The following is a 17,959-nucleotide window of genomic DNA, read 5'->3' as shown; positions in this document are numbered from 1 at the left end:
GGGGAATCGGGAATGACTTGTCAGGGAGGGTAGGGGAAGGGTGCGTCTGCGTCCAAGTCCCTACTGTCTGAGTCCGTCCTGTGGTTGTCCGGTCTTTTCGTCCCCTCAGTGTGTCATTATGGGTCGTATCGAAGTCTGGTCGCAAAGTCTGCCCTTGTGGTGGTCAGTATCCATTGGGTCCATATTTCCATGTACCTGGTCGTTGCGTTGGATGTAGTCATAATGAGTTCCTCTATGGCCCTAAGCTCCTCCATTTGGGAGAACCAGGATGTTAGCGGAGGTGTCATTTGCCGTTTCCAGAATTGGGGTATTACCTGCTTGGCAATATTTAGGATTCTGATGGTCAGTGAGTGTTTGTAGCGTGTTCTCGGGGTCTGTGTGTGGTGAAGGAGCATGTGTTCTGGAAGGAGGGGGGGTGGTATGTCTGTGAAGGCTTTCAGGATGCTGTGTATGCCCCGCCAGAAGGGCTGCACCAGTTCACAATCCCACCAGAGGTGGAGTGCAGTGCCGGTCTCCCTGTTGCACCTCCAACAGAGGTCTGTATGTTCAGGGTCTATGGCATGCAGTACCATTGGGGTACGGTACCAGTTCGTTAGCAGCTTAAACGCTGTCTCTTGGGTTTTGCTGAAGACTGAACAGTGGTGTGTCAAGTAACACATCTGTTCCCATTCTTCCTCCGTGAAAGTCTTCCCTAATGTTCGTTCCCATTTCCCCATGAATTTAGGAGTCTCCGCTGGTGTTTCCCTTTGTAGCAGGGCGTATATGTGTGAGATCCCGTGAGGTTGCGGGTCTGGCTCCATACATAGCCTCTCAAATGTGGTGGGGTCGCGCTTCCTTGCCATGCCCTCAGGGAGGGTGTGCACATAGCTCCGAAGCTGTCTGTGTTTAAGGTGGTGTAAAAGGGTGGGGGCGGTCCCTTCCAGTAAGGTCAGGAGTGTCTTGCATTCCGTCCCCGCCAGAAGGTGATGTAGTCTGGGGACTTTATGTCTGATTAGGTCCCTGAACGCGTTGGGGTCAAGCCCCGGGGGGAAGCTGTTGTTGTGTGTGAGTGGGAGCAGGGGAGACGGGAATGGGGCCAGTCTACTTCTCTTCGCTACTCTCTCCCACACCCTCAGTGTTGCGGTCGTGTATGGCGTGCCCAGTCCTCCATAACCCCCTCTCCCCGTCCACGGGACAGTGGACAGTGGTGTCCCCGTGTCCGTTTCCTCCGCCTCCTTCCAGCGCTTGTGAACATTCTCTTTTGTCCACTCCATGACTCGTTGGAGATGACATGCGTCGTAGTACCGGGCGAAGTCCGGTATGGCTAAGCCCCCCCTATCTTTTGGCAATGTCAGTGTAGTTAGTTTGACCCTTGGCCGTTTGCGGTCCCATATGTATTTCCCGATGTCTTGTCTCAGGGTTCGGAAGAATGAGCTGGGGATGGTGACCGGTATGGCTTGCATAAGATATAGCAGGCGCGGGAGAAGGTTCATCTTTATAACTTGAACCCTGCCCAGCCATGAGATGTGCGGGTATGCCCATTCAGATAGGTCTTTCCGGAATCTGTCCAGTAGGGGTGTGAAGTTGTGTTTGAATAGGTCAGTGTCTTTCCTTGTTAACCAGGTGCCCAAGTACTGTATGCGGTGTTGTGCCCATTGGAAGGTATGGCTCTGTCGTAGAGGGGAGGCTCTATGTTCCGATAGGTTTATGTTCAGGATGTAGGATTTTGCGTAATTGATCTTAAGATTAGCAATCTCCCTAAAGGTCTCAAAGGCCTTCAGGATATTCGGGAGTGAGACCTCCGGGTTGGAGACGAAAAAAAGGAGGTCGTCGGCATACGCCGCGATTTTCTGTTGCGTGTCTCCAGATCCAATTCCCCTGATTGCCTCATTGTGTCGTATGTGCGTCAGGAAGGGTTCGAGCGTCAGCACGAAGAGCAGGGGGGATAGGGGGCATCCCTGCCGCGTTCCGTTGGTGATGGGGAAGGCGCTCGTCAGGGCTCCGTTCACTATGACGTGTGCGGTGGGCCCGTCGTACAACGCCCCGACCCACCCCCGGAAATGTGGGCCCAGTCCGATGTGTGTCAGTATGTGGAACATATATTGCCAGTCGACTCTGTCGAAGGCCTTCTCTGCGTCTGTCGACAGCAGCAGAACGCCCTCGGTCCCGCCATGTCGTCTGTGCATGAGCGTTAGCGCTCTGATCGTGTTATCTCTTGCTTCGCGTCCCCTGACAAAGCCTACCTGGTCTGGGTGTATGAGGGTGGGGATGTGTGTCTGGAGTCTTGTGGCTAGTATTTTAGCCAGCAGTTTGACATCGCAATTAATCAGTGAGATGGGCCTGTAGTTCCCGCAGTGTTCCCTATCCTTGCCTTCCTTGGGGATGAGCGCGATGTGTGCTGTTAGCGACTGTTTCGGTAGGTGGTGGCCCTCCCTGAGTGCGTTTAAGGCCTCTAGAAGGGGTGAGTATAGTAGGTCTGCGAACGTAGTGTAGTATTTGAGAGGTAGCCCGTCTGGGCCGGGACTTTTGCCTTGTTTCATCATTTTAATGATGCGGGCCAGCTCTTCTATGGAGATCGGTTCGTCTAGCCTGTCCGCGATTTCCGGTGTCAGGGACGGGAGGGAATGTTCTGACAAATAGTCCTGTATTTTCGCATGCAGTTCTTCCCCGGGTTTGTGTTGGTGGGGTCTGGGAAGGGCATATAGGTTCGCGTAGTAATCCCGTGTTATGTCAAGGATCTTGGAAGGCAGTTGGTGTAAGGTGCCCTTAGAGTCTCTCATCCTGTCAATATATGTCCCCTGTCGTCTTTTGGCTAGCATTCTAGCCAGTAGCTTTCCACTTTTGTTGCCGTGGAGCAGGAAGAAGGCCTTGTGTCTAAGTACGTCCCTGTGATGTTGTCTGTGTAGGAGGCCCGTCAGGTCGCGTCTAAGTTGCAGTAATGTCGCCTGATGTGTCGGTAGTTGTGCGGTTTTATTGAGTGTTTCCACCATGTGTATTTCTGTTACCAGGTCTGCCATGCGACTATTGGTCTGTTTTTTGAGAGTGGACCCCTGGCGGATGAAGTGGCCGCGTATCACACTTTTGTGTGCCTCCCATCTGATGGTAGGTGAGGTGTGGTCAGTAGTGTTCGTCTCAAAATATTCCTTGAGTGTGCCTGAGATTTCGGACGTAAAGTCGGGTCTGGTCAGTAGGTAGTCATTAAGTCGCCATTTGTTGTGGCGGGGCCTGAACATGGGTGAGGAGAGTGTCAGGGTCACCGGCGCGTGATCCGACCATGTCGGCACCCCGTGCTCCGCCGCGCTCGTGGTCGGTAGATTATAGTGAGAGGTGAAGATGTAGTCTAGTCTGGTGTAGGTGTTGCGGACATGTGAAAAATATGTGTAATCCCTCTCGTCAGGGTGGTAGGCTCTCCAGCAATCTATCAGTTGAGATCGGGTCAGGAGGGTTTTGATTGCATTCAAGTGTTGCGACGGGACCCCCGACTTCCCGGTCGAGGAGTCCCACCTCGGGTTGAGCGCGACATTGAGGTCGCCCCCAACTATGAGGATCCCTTCCGAGAAGGGCTTAAGTATCCTAAGTGTGCGTGCCAGGAACCGGTATTGTCGAGTGTTCGGAGCATATACATTTGCGAATGTATAGGCCTGACCGGCTATCGTGCCCTTAAGGAAGAGGAATCTACCCTCTCTGTCTGTTAGCTGTCCCGTTACTACTAGTGGTATATTTTTCCCGATTAGAATAGCCGTCCCTCTGGACCTCCCCGCGTGGTAGTCACTATAATATCCAGTGGGATAATGTTGGTTCGTCAGTTTGGGCCTAGACCCTTCCCTGAAGTGCGTTTCCTGAATTAGCACTATCGAGGCTCTGTGGGTGTGGAAGTCTCGGAGCGCTCCTGAGCGCTTCTCCGGTTTATTAAGACCTCTGGCATTGATGGAGAGGACCGTGAGGCAGTCCGGCACGAGTGCCCTTGTGTCGGGGTGTGAGGGTGGCTGTGTCATTCCGTCCGTGGGTCTCAGTCCAGTCCAGGGGTCTGTGGTCGTCTGCGTCTGCTAGTTACGGGTCAGGTGGGGTATACAGGGAAGGAGGGGGGAGGGGAAAGGTGATGTGTGAAGTATATGAAAGTGTGTCCTCGCCTCTGTAAAGAGACGGTGAGGTGACAGCGACGGGGAACGGATTAGTCAGCGGCCACCTGTGGCCCGCTGATCCCGTTCACCTTGTCTTGGTCGCTGGGCCCTGTAGGGCAGAAGAAGGAAGTCGAGCGACTCCGGGTGGAACCAGTCCTCCCCGCGTCTGTGCGTCTGTCTGTGGTAGACAAGTGAGTACCTGATTGTGTAGGTCGGTTTGTAGGGTCCGTGTAGTTTCTCTGTCGGCTGTGTCAGCTACAGTCGGGTTCGTGTTAGCGTCCTCCTCGGTTGAAGTCGTAAGTATTAGGCTCCGGGTCTTAGCACTGGTCGCCGTCTGGGGTGCCTGTCTTGTGCATGTGGAGAAGAAGCAAACAACATAACAGTTACAGAAGCACTTTCCATATAACTCTCTCAACATTAAACATCAAACAATAAACTGTGTTGTGGTGTACATCCGCCTGCTGCGTAATTCAATTCTTGTCATAGTTACGTACCTAACTAACGTGCCCTCTCCTCCCCCTCCCGCCACCCGTGTCCCAGCCCAATCGCCATTTTCCCAGCCCTCCCAAAAGAGGTTCCTATTCCCCCCCTATGTTAGTTTTCTCCATGTCCGTGTCTCACCGCATGTGTGTGTTGAGGGAGCGGGAGTTCAGGCCGCTGTACAGTGTGGCTCTTTTCTCCAACCCTTAAGCTATATGTGAGTGAGACCCCCCGGTGGAGCTCGCCCCCTGCTCGTTTAAGTCATCACAAGGCGGACAGGGCTCCAGCGGTGGGTCCCAGTCCTAGTAGAGCTCCGCTGTCGTAACTGCACAGGGCCTAGTGGGCGCCTCTCTCCCCCCCCCCCACCCCCCCACCCTCCCCAGCGGTCGTCAGATGGCTTTTGTGGATAGCTATGAGTGCCAGTTGTATAGGAGCGGGTGGCTACCTCAATGGAGCGAGTTCTGTTCCTTTTACTCCTTACGTAACCCCCCAGTGTCTGCCTCCCTCCAAGTGTCCGGGCCGGGTGGGTCCCCCCTGTATCCCTAATCTCCCCTTGCGTAGAGCAGTGTGTTTTAGTGAGATAGTCTAAGGACCCCCAGTGTCTCTGGGGGGACTAAGCCCCGTTCAGGGGAGTGAGTCCCGTCAGTTGGTACTTGCGGTTACATGCTGCAGCAGTCGGTGGTGTTCACTTAAACCGCCATCCCGGAGGGTTGGATGGCCTGTTGTCTAGTCCCTCTGCTCCTGGGCTGCTGTGGCCGAGGCCCTGGAGTCATCTGTAGCGGTGCGTAGAAAGCGAGAGGATCCGGCCATTGCAGGGTGACAGGTGGGAGGCGTAGTTCCAAAGCTAGGTCGCTCAGGTCTTCCGGATTTCGGATTGCAAAAGGCCCCTGCTGGGTAATGACTTGGAGTCCGGTCGGGAAAGACCACCTGTATCTGAGTCTGTGACTTTGAAGGAGTTTTGTGAGGGGCTTCATAGCCCGCCGGTAGGCCAGGGTGGCCGGTGAGAGGTCCGGGTATAATTGTAGTTCCACGCCATTTAGCTGCACTTTTTCAGTGTTGCGTGCTTTCTGTAGGATTTCTTCCTTCAGCTTGAAGTCGGCTAGGCAGCAGATGGTGTCTCTTGGAGGAGCCTCAGGAGGGCCCCTTGGTCTCAGGGCTCTGTGGGCTCTAACGAGCTCTATCTCGGAGTGCTCAGGGCGGCCCAGGATCTTGTTGAACAGGTTCATGAGGGTGTCAGCTATCGGCGTCGCCTGGTCAAGGTCTTCTGGGATGCCACGCACCCGAATGTTCTGGCGCCTGCCACGGTTGTCCAAATCTTCCATGTGCAGGGCCATTTGTCTCATTTGTGCCGTGTGGCGGCGTAATGCATCTGTGGTTGCAGATTGAGCAGAGGTTAAATGGTCAGTGTCTGCTTCTAGTTGGGCCACTTTGGTGTGTAGGCCCTGAATGTCCTCCCTGAGGGAGTGCAATTCAGCGGTGATAGAGGCTTTCAGCTCGGAGTTGGCCTCTTTCAAGTCTTGCCGGCTTTGATTAGTTGGACCCAGTCCGGGTGTTGGTCCGGAGGGGTCTGGGCAGCAGTTGTTGGGCCCTCACCTCGTGGCGACGCTGGGCGGGAGGCGTCAGCAGGCTCTTCATTAGCGTAGGCCCGAGTGGCCGCGTCCGCGGGAGCCACGAGGAATTGCCGCAGCGATGCCGTTGCTGCGCCCTTCGGCGTGTCCGCCGGCTTGGTAGTGCTCGATGCCCGGTGGGATTTACCCATTTCTGCCCGCAATATCAGTGCTGTGAGGAGGATTAGTGCTCAGCCTGCAGAGGAGCTCCGGGTCTACGCCGCCATCTTCCTCGGCTTCCAAGCCACGCCCCCAGGTTATGTTCTTTTTATTATTATTATTATTATCTACTTGAAGAAGCCTCTTTAGGCAAAACACGTTTAGATACTGTTTTTTTAATGTATATTGTAATAAAGGAATTATTTTGGCACCAAAAATTCTGATTGCCATATTCCTTTTTATTTTACATTGTATTCGTTTTTACCTGGCTACACTGATATTCTGCACTTAAGAAAGAAGCACAAAGAATCCATAGGTGGGGATTATACCACCCATACGCTTACATCGAGCAGTATAACCTGCTCTATATATCGTGAGTACATTTTCATCTCTTATTATTGTTTTATCCATAAAACAGAGAGCACTATATTTTATTCCTTTTTAATTTTCGGCTGGATCGTACCAACGTTGGACTTCTGATTCATCCTACGTACCTGCTAACCAGCGCCACTTCACACATCCTTGAGTGGGGATTATTCCACTTCACGCATTTAATATCAGAGCTGGATTTTAGCTCTGTAAAGTGTGAGTAATACTAATTACTACTATTTTATAATTTTATTCTGTCTACATACTGTACCATTGGAGTCTTGTTTTTGTTTTCTCTCTTCATATGTTCCACTGAACTACAAGTATATATCCGTGAAGACCTACAAAATTTTCAAGTACCCTCCATATTTACGTGGATTGTATCATTCTGGACTTATGATAAGTTTTTGGACTTATATTTATATTTTTATTTGATTTAGGCGCACCCTTTTTTCTGTCTTGTGCTATTTTTGTATTCTATCTACTACGAGGGGATTAGAGGGAACTCCCCTTCTCTGTTAAGGTGTGCAGCCGTTTATTGTGTATTATATATTTCTCTGTAGCAGCTTAGCACTGACTCTCCTTGTTTTCTCTCATTCTATCCTATAGTGATTGGGCTTGGAAAATAACACGGTCCTTTTCCCACCAGCAGTGGGCAGTATGTAGTGGACTTTAAATTAAAAAAATGAGAGGTAGACAGATCACTATCTATCCTCCTGCCCCCACACGTAGCCAGTGGGTGGAGCTCCACACTTTGAATAAAAGAAAACGGGGGACGACACCATTCTCTTAAATTTATATAACGTATTGCCACATGGGCAGTAGGTGGTGGAAATTATATGATAACCAGGGGTACCTAATATTTTCACCCTAGCTGGAACCCATTAGTGGTGAGTGGGGGCTCTAATTTAGTACCCCCCCCCCCATGAAGCATCTACCCATGATAGACAGGTGGGGGCTCTAAAATGGTAAACAACGAGAGTGTGGACATGCTATTGTTCACCCCCCAAAAAAATATCATTGTCCCCCATGTAGCTCAAGTCCTCAGTCACTTGGCCACACCCCCTTAAATTAGGTGAACCCTACCTACCTTTTGTCACTCTAATAAAGAAAGGGGCATAAAACAGTAATATCTGTAAAAAAAAATACATTATAGTTATAATTTGAAGACTTATTTCTAAATTTTCTAAACTTCAGCAACTCTTGTGAACACCTGATCACAAAAAACTGCCTAAAATTAAAAATTCTGATGAAACAAAAGTAAATCCATCTTCACCCTGTGAGAGCTCCACGCTTTGAATTCTCAGAAGAGCCCTCTGATTGTTTGGCTTTTAAGCAAACCAGTCAGTGTGCTCTGATAGACAAGTATCCTTTCTCTGGTTTATAGCAATTGGGTTTTTTTACATTATTTTCAATAGTTTTATCATGGGACTATGTTTATTTACTTGGCCTTTTTTGGGTGCTGAAGATAAGAAGATTCATAAGAAGCAAAGGTAAGTATAATTAATGTTTTTACAGGTGTTAGTTTTAATGCCTCCTATTATCATTAGGGTGAACGGGTTGGTAGGGTTCATCTAAATTAAGGGGATAGCTCGGATATTTGGAACTTTAGCAATTTGGAAAGTAAGCAATGGCATATCCACCCCTCATTGTTTAATATTTTAGACCATGCAGGGACTAATTGCAAGGCTATCTTTATTGTACCAAGAATGGAATTTCTAATTTCTCTAATTACCTCACTTCCAGTATTGCCAGTCTGATGTGCACATACACAGAGTTATATTGGTGACCGCCTGTGGGATTGCTTCACTTTGATGGCTTCCGGGAAAGAGTTTGTATACTTGGTAGACAAGCATATCTTGCTTATATCTTCATTATCATCTACTCCATGTATGTCCCTATATTTAATGCATTTACTAATCCGCAGGAGTCTACTTTATAAATGTGCAGCGACTATCTCAACTGATTTGTCACAAGACATGGGATATTTCATTACCAGTAAAATATTGGTTGCTATATTTATTTACATTTTTAGAATAAATCTTTACCAATAGGTAATATATACTGGACATTTTAAAGAACTTTTTCATGTGTTCTGGTGTTTTTCCAGCTGCTGTTGTTTTATATATATTATAAATGTGTGTATATATATATATATATATATATATACACACACACGCACATACACGCACACACACACATACACGCACACACACATACACAATATTGTCAGTTACCAAAATGTGATTGTCATTGAGCATAAAACCCATATTACTTTGAAATTACACTTCCAACATCCTCTCATCTTTAAAACATACTCAATATGCCCTTTAACCTTTAAAACATGTGTCAAAATGCCCCTGTTATCAATTATTGAGCACGCTAATGTTTTTGTTTTCAATCAAGAGCCAGGTTGAGGGTCAGCATTCATTGCTTCTGGCTAATTAAGCCTTGGGCATAGCTCTGGCTTATATTTCAATGATGTATTTTAATTATTACCATTTTCTTTGGCCTATGTATTTTGATATTTCCATGGAGGATGCTGATGATCATCCAGAAAATGTATGGTAATATATTGTAAAATATATTGTTTGTTATAATATTGTTTTTTATTTCTTGTCAATTTGAAAATGAGAATTTCATTGAAAAATGTTATATATTAAAATTTGCAAAACGCTTTCTTGCTTTGAAGCTAAATATTGATCTAAAAGATTCTATTTTGAAATTGCATTTCTAACTAATTAGAATGTCAAAGAGAATAAGATTCTTTCCTGTTATTCGCTGACACTAAGATCCTAGATTTACATCATGAGCCAAATGCAAACTTGATCCTCCAGCTTTGCATATTAATGGACGTGTCCTTGTACATTGAAAGCTTCTTAATGATTTTTATTGTCTCTTATCTGCGTTCCTGTAAAGGACAATGACTCCAGCAGTCTTAACTACTGCAGGCATATTTCTTTTATTTCATTTTTGTCCAAATGCTTTTTGTTTTGTGTGTGCAATATGCTTACTGTTTGTTGGTTTAACGTATTTTAACTCATTCTGTGCTGTTACTTGTTGGTGTGCATGCACATTAATTTTAGATTGTGTGAGAGAGCATTGAGTTCATAGCTAATAGTGAATCAATAAAAAAAATAGAAAATCAAAAAGAATTAAGCTTAGTAGATTTCCTAGAATGTCTGCATAACATGTTTAGTAAAGAGAAAAGATAATCAGCAGGATTTACTCTATTTATTTGCTATAGAGCTTTTAAGGCTGTGAGTTATCATAGGAAATGAGACCCTTAGTCACATTTGAAAGCATGTCAATTAACAATCCCATACTCGTGAATGCCAAAGCACTACTGAAGCTGCATGTCATTTTCTTATATAATTACACCAACTTGCAGACCCTTACTTGTATACATTGGGGAGGCACAGGCCTACAAATAGAGGATAAAGGATACAAAATGGATAGGCTAAATTTCGATCAGATGTAGAACCCAATAGGCAGATGTTAGGCTGAATATGATAAGGATTTGACAAAGTTACATTCTGCATCCACAGAGAAACACACTACCTGGCGGAACTACCAATTCAATGTTCATTTTGGATCCCCAGGGGAAAATGGTGTAATCTGTGAGAATATCTATATACTTATCATTAGCTCTATCGTTTATTCTTCAATTGCTGATTATTTCCGTTTAGCTCATAGCTTTATACCATTCTTGCACATCGTGTCTCAATATTATATGTTTTATGTAGTAAAAGGAATTGTGGTGCAACATTATCTAGATACGAATAACACACATGTGTTGATGATCTAAGTCAAACAAATTACATATTGGCACATTGGTAGATCTGATAACAATGATCAGTGCAACTCATATACAGTTTTATCATTATCATTATCGTTACCACCTTACTGTCCCAGATGGCAATAAACCTGATACAGACACCATAACCAATCCCTAATTACTTGGTCTATACATCTATACATCTATACATCTTTCAGTGTGGACAATCTCTTTCACTTTTTTATATGAAATGGTTATTGATTTAGTTTTGTATTATGTCACATTTTCAAAGTAGATTCATATAATTCATAAATAGAACAAGTTCCAATATTATGCATTAATATAGAAATTTTGTAAAGTGAGCAGAACTATTTTTAGCCAACTGTTACTCTGACTTTGCTGTATTTTATTCATTGGGTACTTATACACGCAAACTATATTTCTACTGGTATAATGCCTTCGTGTTAAACATAATTATATTTCTAGGTCATTATTTTTTTTTTTAGTGAGACCTGTGTTTCTTTGGACTAACAGACATAATGCAGTGCTATGGCATTAGATATTATATTGGTGACAAGTATTTTAAGTATAGACTTAATTAGTGTATTGAATGGGTTTGTTTTGTTCTACAGCTATTGATCTATGTTAAACCACATATGCCATTCACAAACTCAGTTATTTATCCTGTCAAAGTCACTCTGTGATGAAAAAAACATAGTGCTCAGAACATAGCATCCTACAAAGTTTAGAGCCAACCACAGAACTCAAGGCATGACTGTTAATACCCACATCAAAGGCATTAGGAAACAAATGAGGTATGTTAGGGTAAAGTACAGAACCACAAGTTACTATATGTTCAACCTTGTTGAAAAGGTATCACTTATACCAACTCTTTGTACTCTACCATTCAACCTGTTTTCAATCAAATTACGTTTCCTCTAGTTGTCCTCTGTTTGTTTTTCTGTAACCTCTTGTGTGGGACCTCATCAAGAAAGGGTAATAAGATCTAAAAAGACAACTATTTAATTTTCCTAGAAGGAGTTCCTACTTCTAAAACTAAATAGTTTAGTGTGATCTTGTCAGGCTTCCTGTCCACTTACCTCCCGTCAAAGCTCCGAGTGCAGCAATTCCCTCCGGCAGTCAGTCCGATGCTGCATGCTTGTGTGCAGCATGTATAAGTATGCGCCCGAATAATCTACCAAATTCTGCGCTCAGGAGACAGAATTCAGCGCATGAAAATGACATCAGGTCAGATTAGGAAGGTCAAGTACCTTCCACCAATAGTGGCCAATTCCAAGCAGAATTGGACCAATCAGAAGAAAGTGATGCCTATTTATTCTTACCTCTCTCATTCCTTGTTGCCCTCTTGTGGTTTTTGGTAGCCCAATAGCGCGTTCCTCTTGTGATATCTGGTTATATCTGGCTCTTGTCTTACTTGTTTATCCTGTCTTCTGTTCTCCTCAGCTTGCTTAATCGTGTTCCCTGTCTTCTCTATTCCTTTTGACTACTGACTCTGTGTATTCGTAAACCCAGCCATTCTAAGGACCGCTATACAGATTTTCGTTTAGTGATTCTGTCTGTGTGTTCAGGTTCCAGTATTCCTGACAGATCTGACATAAGCTTTGATCAATCAAAGTGATGTTCTTTAAGAGTTCTGTTCTATTGAATGTAAAGAAGAATTGGCATGTTTCTGTTTTTGGATCTCTGTTGTGCATTAATGGTAGTAAACATTTGCCTGCATTTAGTTTTCTAAAAGGCATAAATAAATCACCCTTACTTCAATCCAGTTTGGCAATTCAGACACAATTCATTCACAATCACAACTTTTCCAATGAGTTCTAGTTTTATTTTAACAGTGGCTCAACACAACACACAGAACACCAATTTGAATGGTTTTTCCACACAACCAACAGCACCCACACATTAGATGCAATATGCAGGTTAACTTACAATTAGCTATGCAAGTGATTTTCTTTTAAATAATAGTTGTATTCATATGTTCAGCCTTTATGCTCTCCCTCCCAGCCTGCAGTATTTCCATTTTTGCTCCAAATATATTGTTGTATGTAATATTATTTATCAGAAAGCAAAATGGGACAAGGGACCAGGGATCTGGCAAATGTACTCATCATCAACCTATGGCAAGCCTGACATGGGACTGGTTGTTCATTAGTAAAGTGAGGAGACAATACCATAAACAGGAATCCTTGGAAAACAGAGAAACCTGAAGGAAAGTCGAACAATGATAAGAATAATGGAAGCACCCAACGACGACATATTCACATGTCGAAAGGCATGTCTGCCTTTTGTAGCTCACTTTGTAGCACTGTTTTTATTTTGATTTAATGTGCACTTTTTAGATACCTAAGGGTTAGTCGGTACAGGTAGGCTCATTTTCTATGATGCCGAGGTACTTAGGGACAGCATCTATTACTTCTTTGCTCCCCCCTTTTTTTTTTCTTTTCTTTTTTTTTAGTCTTATTAACATTACCAGCCATTCCATTTCTGTGTTATAAACTATTTTAGCATAGTTTGCTTTAGGGGCTTATCTGATTTATTATATTTTGTGGGTTTGTGAATCACCACTTCTTTATTAACCCTGGAGCCTTACTCAAACTATTCCTAAGGGAGTTGACTTTTATGATCTCTCTCTTTTTATTTGTAGTTGTTATCTACCTCAATATTGTTTATTAAAGGACCACTATAGTGCCAGGAAAACATACTCGTTTTCCTGGCACTATAGTGCCCTGAGGGTGCCCCCACCCTCAGGGACCCCCTCCCGCCAGGCTCTGGGGAGAGGAAATGGGTTAAAACTTACCTTTCTCCAGCGCTGGGCGGGGAGCTCTTCTCCTCCGATCCTCCTCCTCTCCTCCCATTCGGCTAAATATGCACGCGCGGCAAGAGCTGCGCACGCATTCAGACGGTCTCATAGGAAAGCATTATCAATGCTTTCCTATGGACGCTTGCGTGCTCTCACTGTGATTTTCACAGTGAGAATCACGCAAGCGCCTCTAGCGGCTGTCAGTGAGACAGCCACTAGAGGATTTGAGGGCTGGATTAACCCATTAATCCACTTTCTTGGGAAATGCTTCCTTTTGGGACTCTCTACAAGTCAAGGTTAAATTGGGCCCTCGAACGAGGCACCTGTGACAGGGAGGGGTACAAAACCAGGGAGTTAGCCTGAATTCCCAAATATATATATGTATATAACAAAACCAAGAGGGCTGCACTCAACTGAACAAGCATAATTTATAGGGTGCTGCGCCATGCCTATTTGCTGTATCTCTCAATACCCTTCCCCCTTCCTGTTGTTTTTTTATACCCCACCCCCTCTAGACTGTAAGCTTGTTTGAGCAGGGTTCTCAACTACCTATTGATCCTGTTACATTTTGTTATTGTCTCATTTGGTAAATTCCCCTTTTATTGTAAAGCGCTGCGGAATAAGCTGGCACTATATAAATACCAATAATAATAATACTAATAGAATCCCAGGAGAAAACATTTCCCAAGTAAGTGGATTAATTTCATAAGAGCAGGCTTTAGGCAGCAAGAGTAGGACCTGCCAAGAATCGGGTACGTTGACATTGTTGTGAATCTGCAGTAATCACCTGGATGCTTTCCGTGTTCAGATGAAAATCAACTCTTTTACATCCAAACCCTATACAAGGCATAGGATTCATAAGATTCACAAAGCACCAATTCGGAACCAATTTCATCTGACAGGATACACATTCATAAATTAATCAGATATCATAAAAAGGGCTGTAAATAAACAGAGGGGGACATGATGCCACCTCTACCCATGAGCATTCGGTGGGGTACTTTAGATTAAATAATGGAAGTAGACAGATCACTCTGCATCACCATGCCCTCAAACATGCACTTTTCAGGAATGTTACTGCAAGACTAAAATTAATAAGGAAAGTATAAATTTGTAGAGGTTTTGGATAGTAAGGTCATTTTCATTATAATTTTAATTTGGCATAGATCAGATATACGATATGCATTGTGAGTATATATATCAAAGTACTATCACTTTAATTGTTTCGTTTTGACACTGCATTTTTTTGAGTTGTGTTTGTTATCACATTATATATATTCACAATGCCCTGAAACAGATTATTAAAATACACTTCAGCTTATTTGATTTGTCTACCACGTTGAAATTAGTATAGGACCCATCGATATTGGGATACTGTGAAGTGGTGGTGGGCTTAACACAATATGGTCATATTTGTTAGCTAAGATAGGTGATTTTAAGTAGCCTTATAAAATGTTAAATTGTATATGTACGTGTGTGCTGTTCCTTAATCTATAATGTGTAAATTATGTGGTGGCTGACCAGTACTTGCTAGTCAGCTGCCACATTATAAAGTCAAATAAAATAATGACCCTATGGGGGTCAATAAGTCCCGCATTTACTATAAAAGAGGTTTTAAACCTCCCTCGACCCCCACCTGCCATGCAAATAAGGAATCCAACACAAAGGTGCAAACCATGCTTAAGCATTGCAGGAGGATTGCTGGGCATGTGCACCATTTTGAGGGCTAGCCAACTTTTGAGGCAGAGCAAGAGAAAAGAGGGCTTCCTTCACACAGTCTATGGCAGGATGTCAACATGATATGTAACTACACTTTGGACATACTGAAAATACTTTCTGAACAGCAGAGGGCAATCCATAGTCTTCTCTTCCCACCACTTCATTGGTATTGACTAGCCACTGGAGCATGAGGATTGGACAATAATAGGCAACTCCTGTCAGTTCTTATTCCATTTAGAGTCGTGACAGGACATTTGAGCCACAGTAATGCCAGATTGAGACAGGCTATCCACTTGTTCATAAACCTCATAAACAAGATGGCTGGTATCCTGGAAATGTTACATAGACATTAAGCCAGACAATATTGTAGCCATTTTTGCATGTGAGAGCATGCATAGTCACCATTTGTCCTGCTGTTCGATTGGTCAAGCCGAACAGTGGCATGTACTAATTTCTGCAGACCTGACATTTCTTTTTTTCCTGCCAAAGGGGTTCAGAAGAACCAAATATTTTTGCAGATCACAGCAGGCCTAAAATAATTTGGCAGACTATACAGTAGAGTAGAGCCACAACACATCTATATAGTTATAGTATGCAGTGCAGTCCCTGATGTTAAAACTAATTGTTTTTTGTTCTGTTTTTGACATTATCAGTATTCTTCTACATTTGCATATTGCTTACATTCTATCAGCACGCATACCAGCTTGTAATTTCCCTTTTAATATGCATTATAACATTCACTAAAATGTGCACTGTGATAAGTTAATATTAATATCTTCAGAATTTTAGCAAGAATACTGAAATTTCATAGAAATTTAAAAATATGAAGATTGTTTCCATCTTGGCAAAGGTGATCTTAATTGTAAAAGTTTCTAATACAAAATAATGTGCTGCTTAGTAAATAACCTTATAAAACATATCTACTTCTGCAAATCTACTGCACAGTTTGAGTATCAAGCTATAAATGTCTGTTTTGACTCATATCAGATTTTAATTTCAGCAAAATACATTCACTCTAGGTTCAATTTTGAAAACCAATAAGGTAAATATTGTAGTTTAATTGCACCTGGCAGGAGGTATTTTTAATGTAATGGAAGAAATAGAGCAGATGCTTGACTTTCCTTTGCAGCAATCCCCAAGATGAATCAAGTGCAAGAAAATTGACTGACAATATTGTTAGGAAAATATCCTTTCCTGCTGTCTCAGTTGATTTACAAACTCCATACAGAGCAAGGGTATTAATGGTGTGTTTTAGCATTATCGAGCCAAGAAAAATGATAATTATGAGCTTTAAACAGCATTAGTACCCTAATCACAATAAGAAATTACACTTTTACAACACATTTGATTGAACCTTTTTAGCTACGGCTATGCATACTGTTGCATTTGTCTGTAAAAAACATTTTTACAATTTGTCACTAAAACAATAAGATGAAATAGCATGTATTTGAAAGCAGAATTGTAAGGAAAAAAAGCTATGGATTACGCTATACTTTTTTTTTTTTTAAAAGCTTACCAGTTTTTATTTTTAATCTACATGTCCTGGCTGGCTGTCCATTATGGCACGTAAATGAAATTACCGCATGCTGTACACTTGCTGTACATCCATCTGATCTCAAAATCCTGCAGCAATCTTTTTGCACCAGAACGTGCACCTGTGCTGACACAAATATGACACAACAGACTGTGAGACCAGAATAGAGAATCCCATAATTCCATCCATAAAAACACAGAGTTACAAAGCCTTTTTTTTAATAATGTGATCATTGTCCTGTGTTTTTGATCTAAAACCTCCTTGAGTCAATGGATGTTTGGCATATTGTAGTCTGGATATGCCACCCAAGACAGGGATCCTATCAGCTGAGTTGATAGGAATGTGATGTCTATCTTTGATAAAGACCACTTTCTGGTTGAAGGATTGATTTGTATGTTTGGTATACCATAATAAGGAACACACGTTTTAAGAGTTTATTGGGCTACTCCAATTTTTGGATATATGTTACTGGTTTGGGCAGAATTGGGGTCCATGCAAATGATTTCTGCAAAAAACTTGCAGATAACTTGTGATTGGATGACTCAAGAGAAGGTGCTACAGCAGTTAAAGAAAATGTATGTAAATAAAGCTCAGGGACCTGACGGTATTCACCCACAAGTACTTAAGGAGCTAAGGAGATAAGTGAACCTCTGTACTTATTTTTTCAAGATTCTTTTGTTTCAGGTATTGTACCGGAGGATTGGAGGAAGCCAGATGTCGTTCAAAATCCTTGCCTGGAAATTACAGACCTGTGTGCTTAACTTCTCTGACTGGGAAAATATTTGAAGGGCTATTAAGGGATAATATTCAGGAATTCATTGGGAAGAACTTTGTTATTAGCAATATTCAACATATTTTTAGGAAACGTAGGTCATGTCAAACTAACCTAATTGCATTCTACGAAGAAGTAAGTAGAAGTATAGATCAGGGTGTTGCAGTGGATATGATCTACTTGGATTTTGCCAAGGCATTTGATACAGTCGGTACCTCACAATAGGTTAGTCTTCAAACTAAAAGAAATTGGTCTAGATGAATATTCTTGTCCTTGGGTAGAATATTGGCTTAAAGATAGAGTACAACGAGTTGTCATTAATGGTAAATTTTCAGGCTGGACAAAAGTGCTAAGTGGTGTCCCTCAGGGTTCTGTTTTGGGACCGCTTCTATTTAACATATTTATAAATGATCTTGAAATAGGCATTGAAAGCCATGTTTCAGTGTTTGCAGATGACACACTTGAGCAGGACATTGCTTTGTTGCAGAGGGATTTGGATAGATTGCAGGACTGGGCACTAAAATGGCAGATTAAATTTAATGTAGAGAAATGCAAAGTTATGCACTTCGAGGTCAAGAATGCACAAGCAATTTACACCCTGAATGGCAGTGAATTAGGGA

This window comes from Pelobates fuscus, chromosome 6 (genome assembly GCF_036172605.1).
Source record: "Pelobates fuscus isolate aPelFus1 chromosome 6, aPelFus1.pri, whole genome shotgun sequence".
NCBI lineage: Eukaryota > Metazoa > Chordata > Amphibia > Anura > Pelobatidae > Pelobates > Pelobates fuscus.
Note: the sequence above shows the minus strand (reverse complement) of the source record.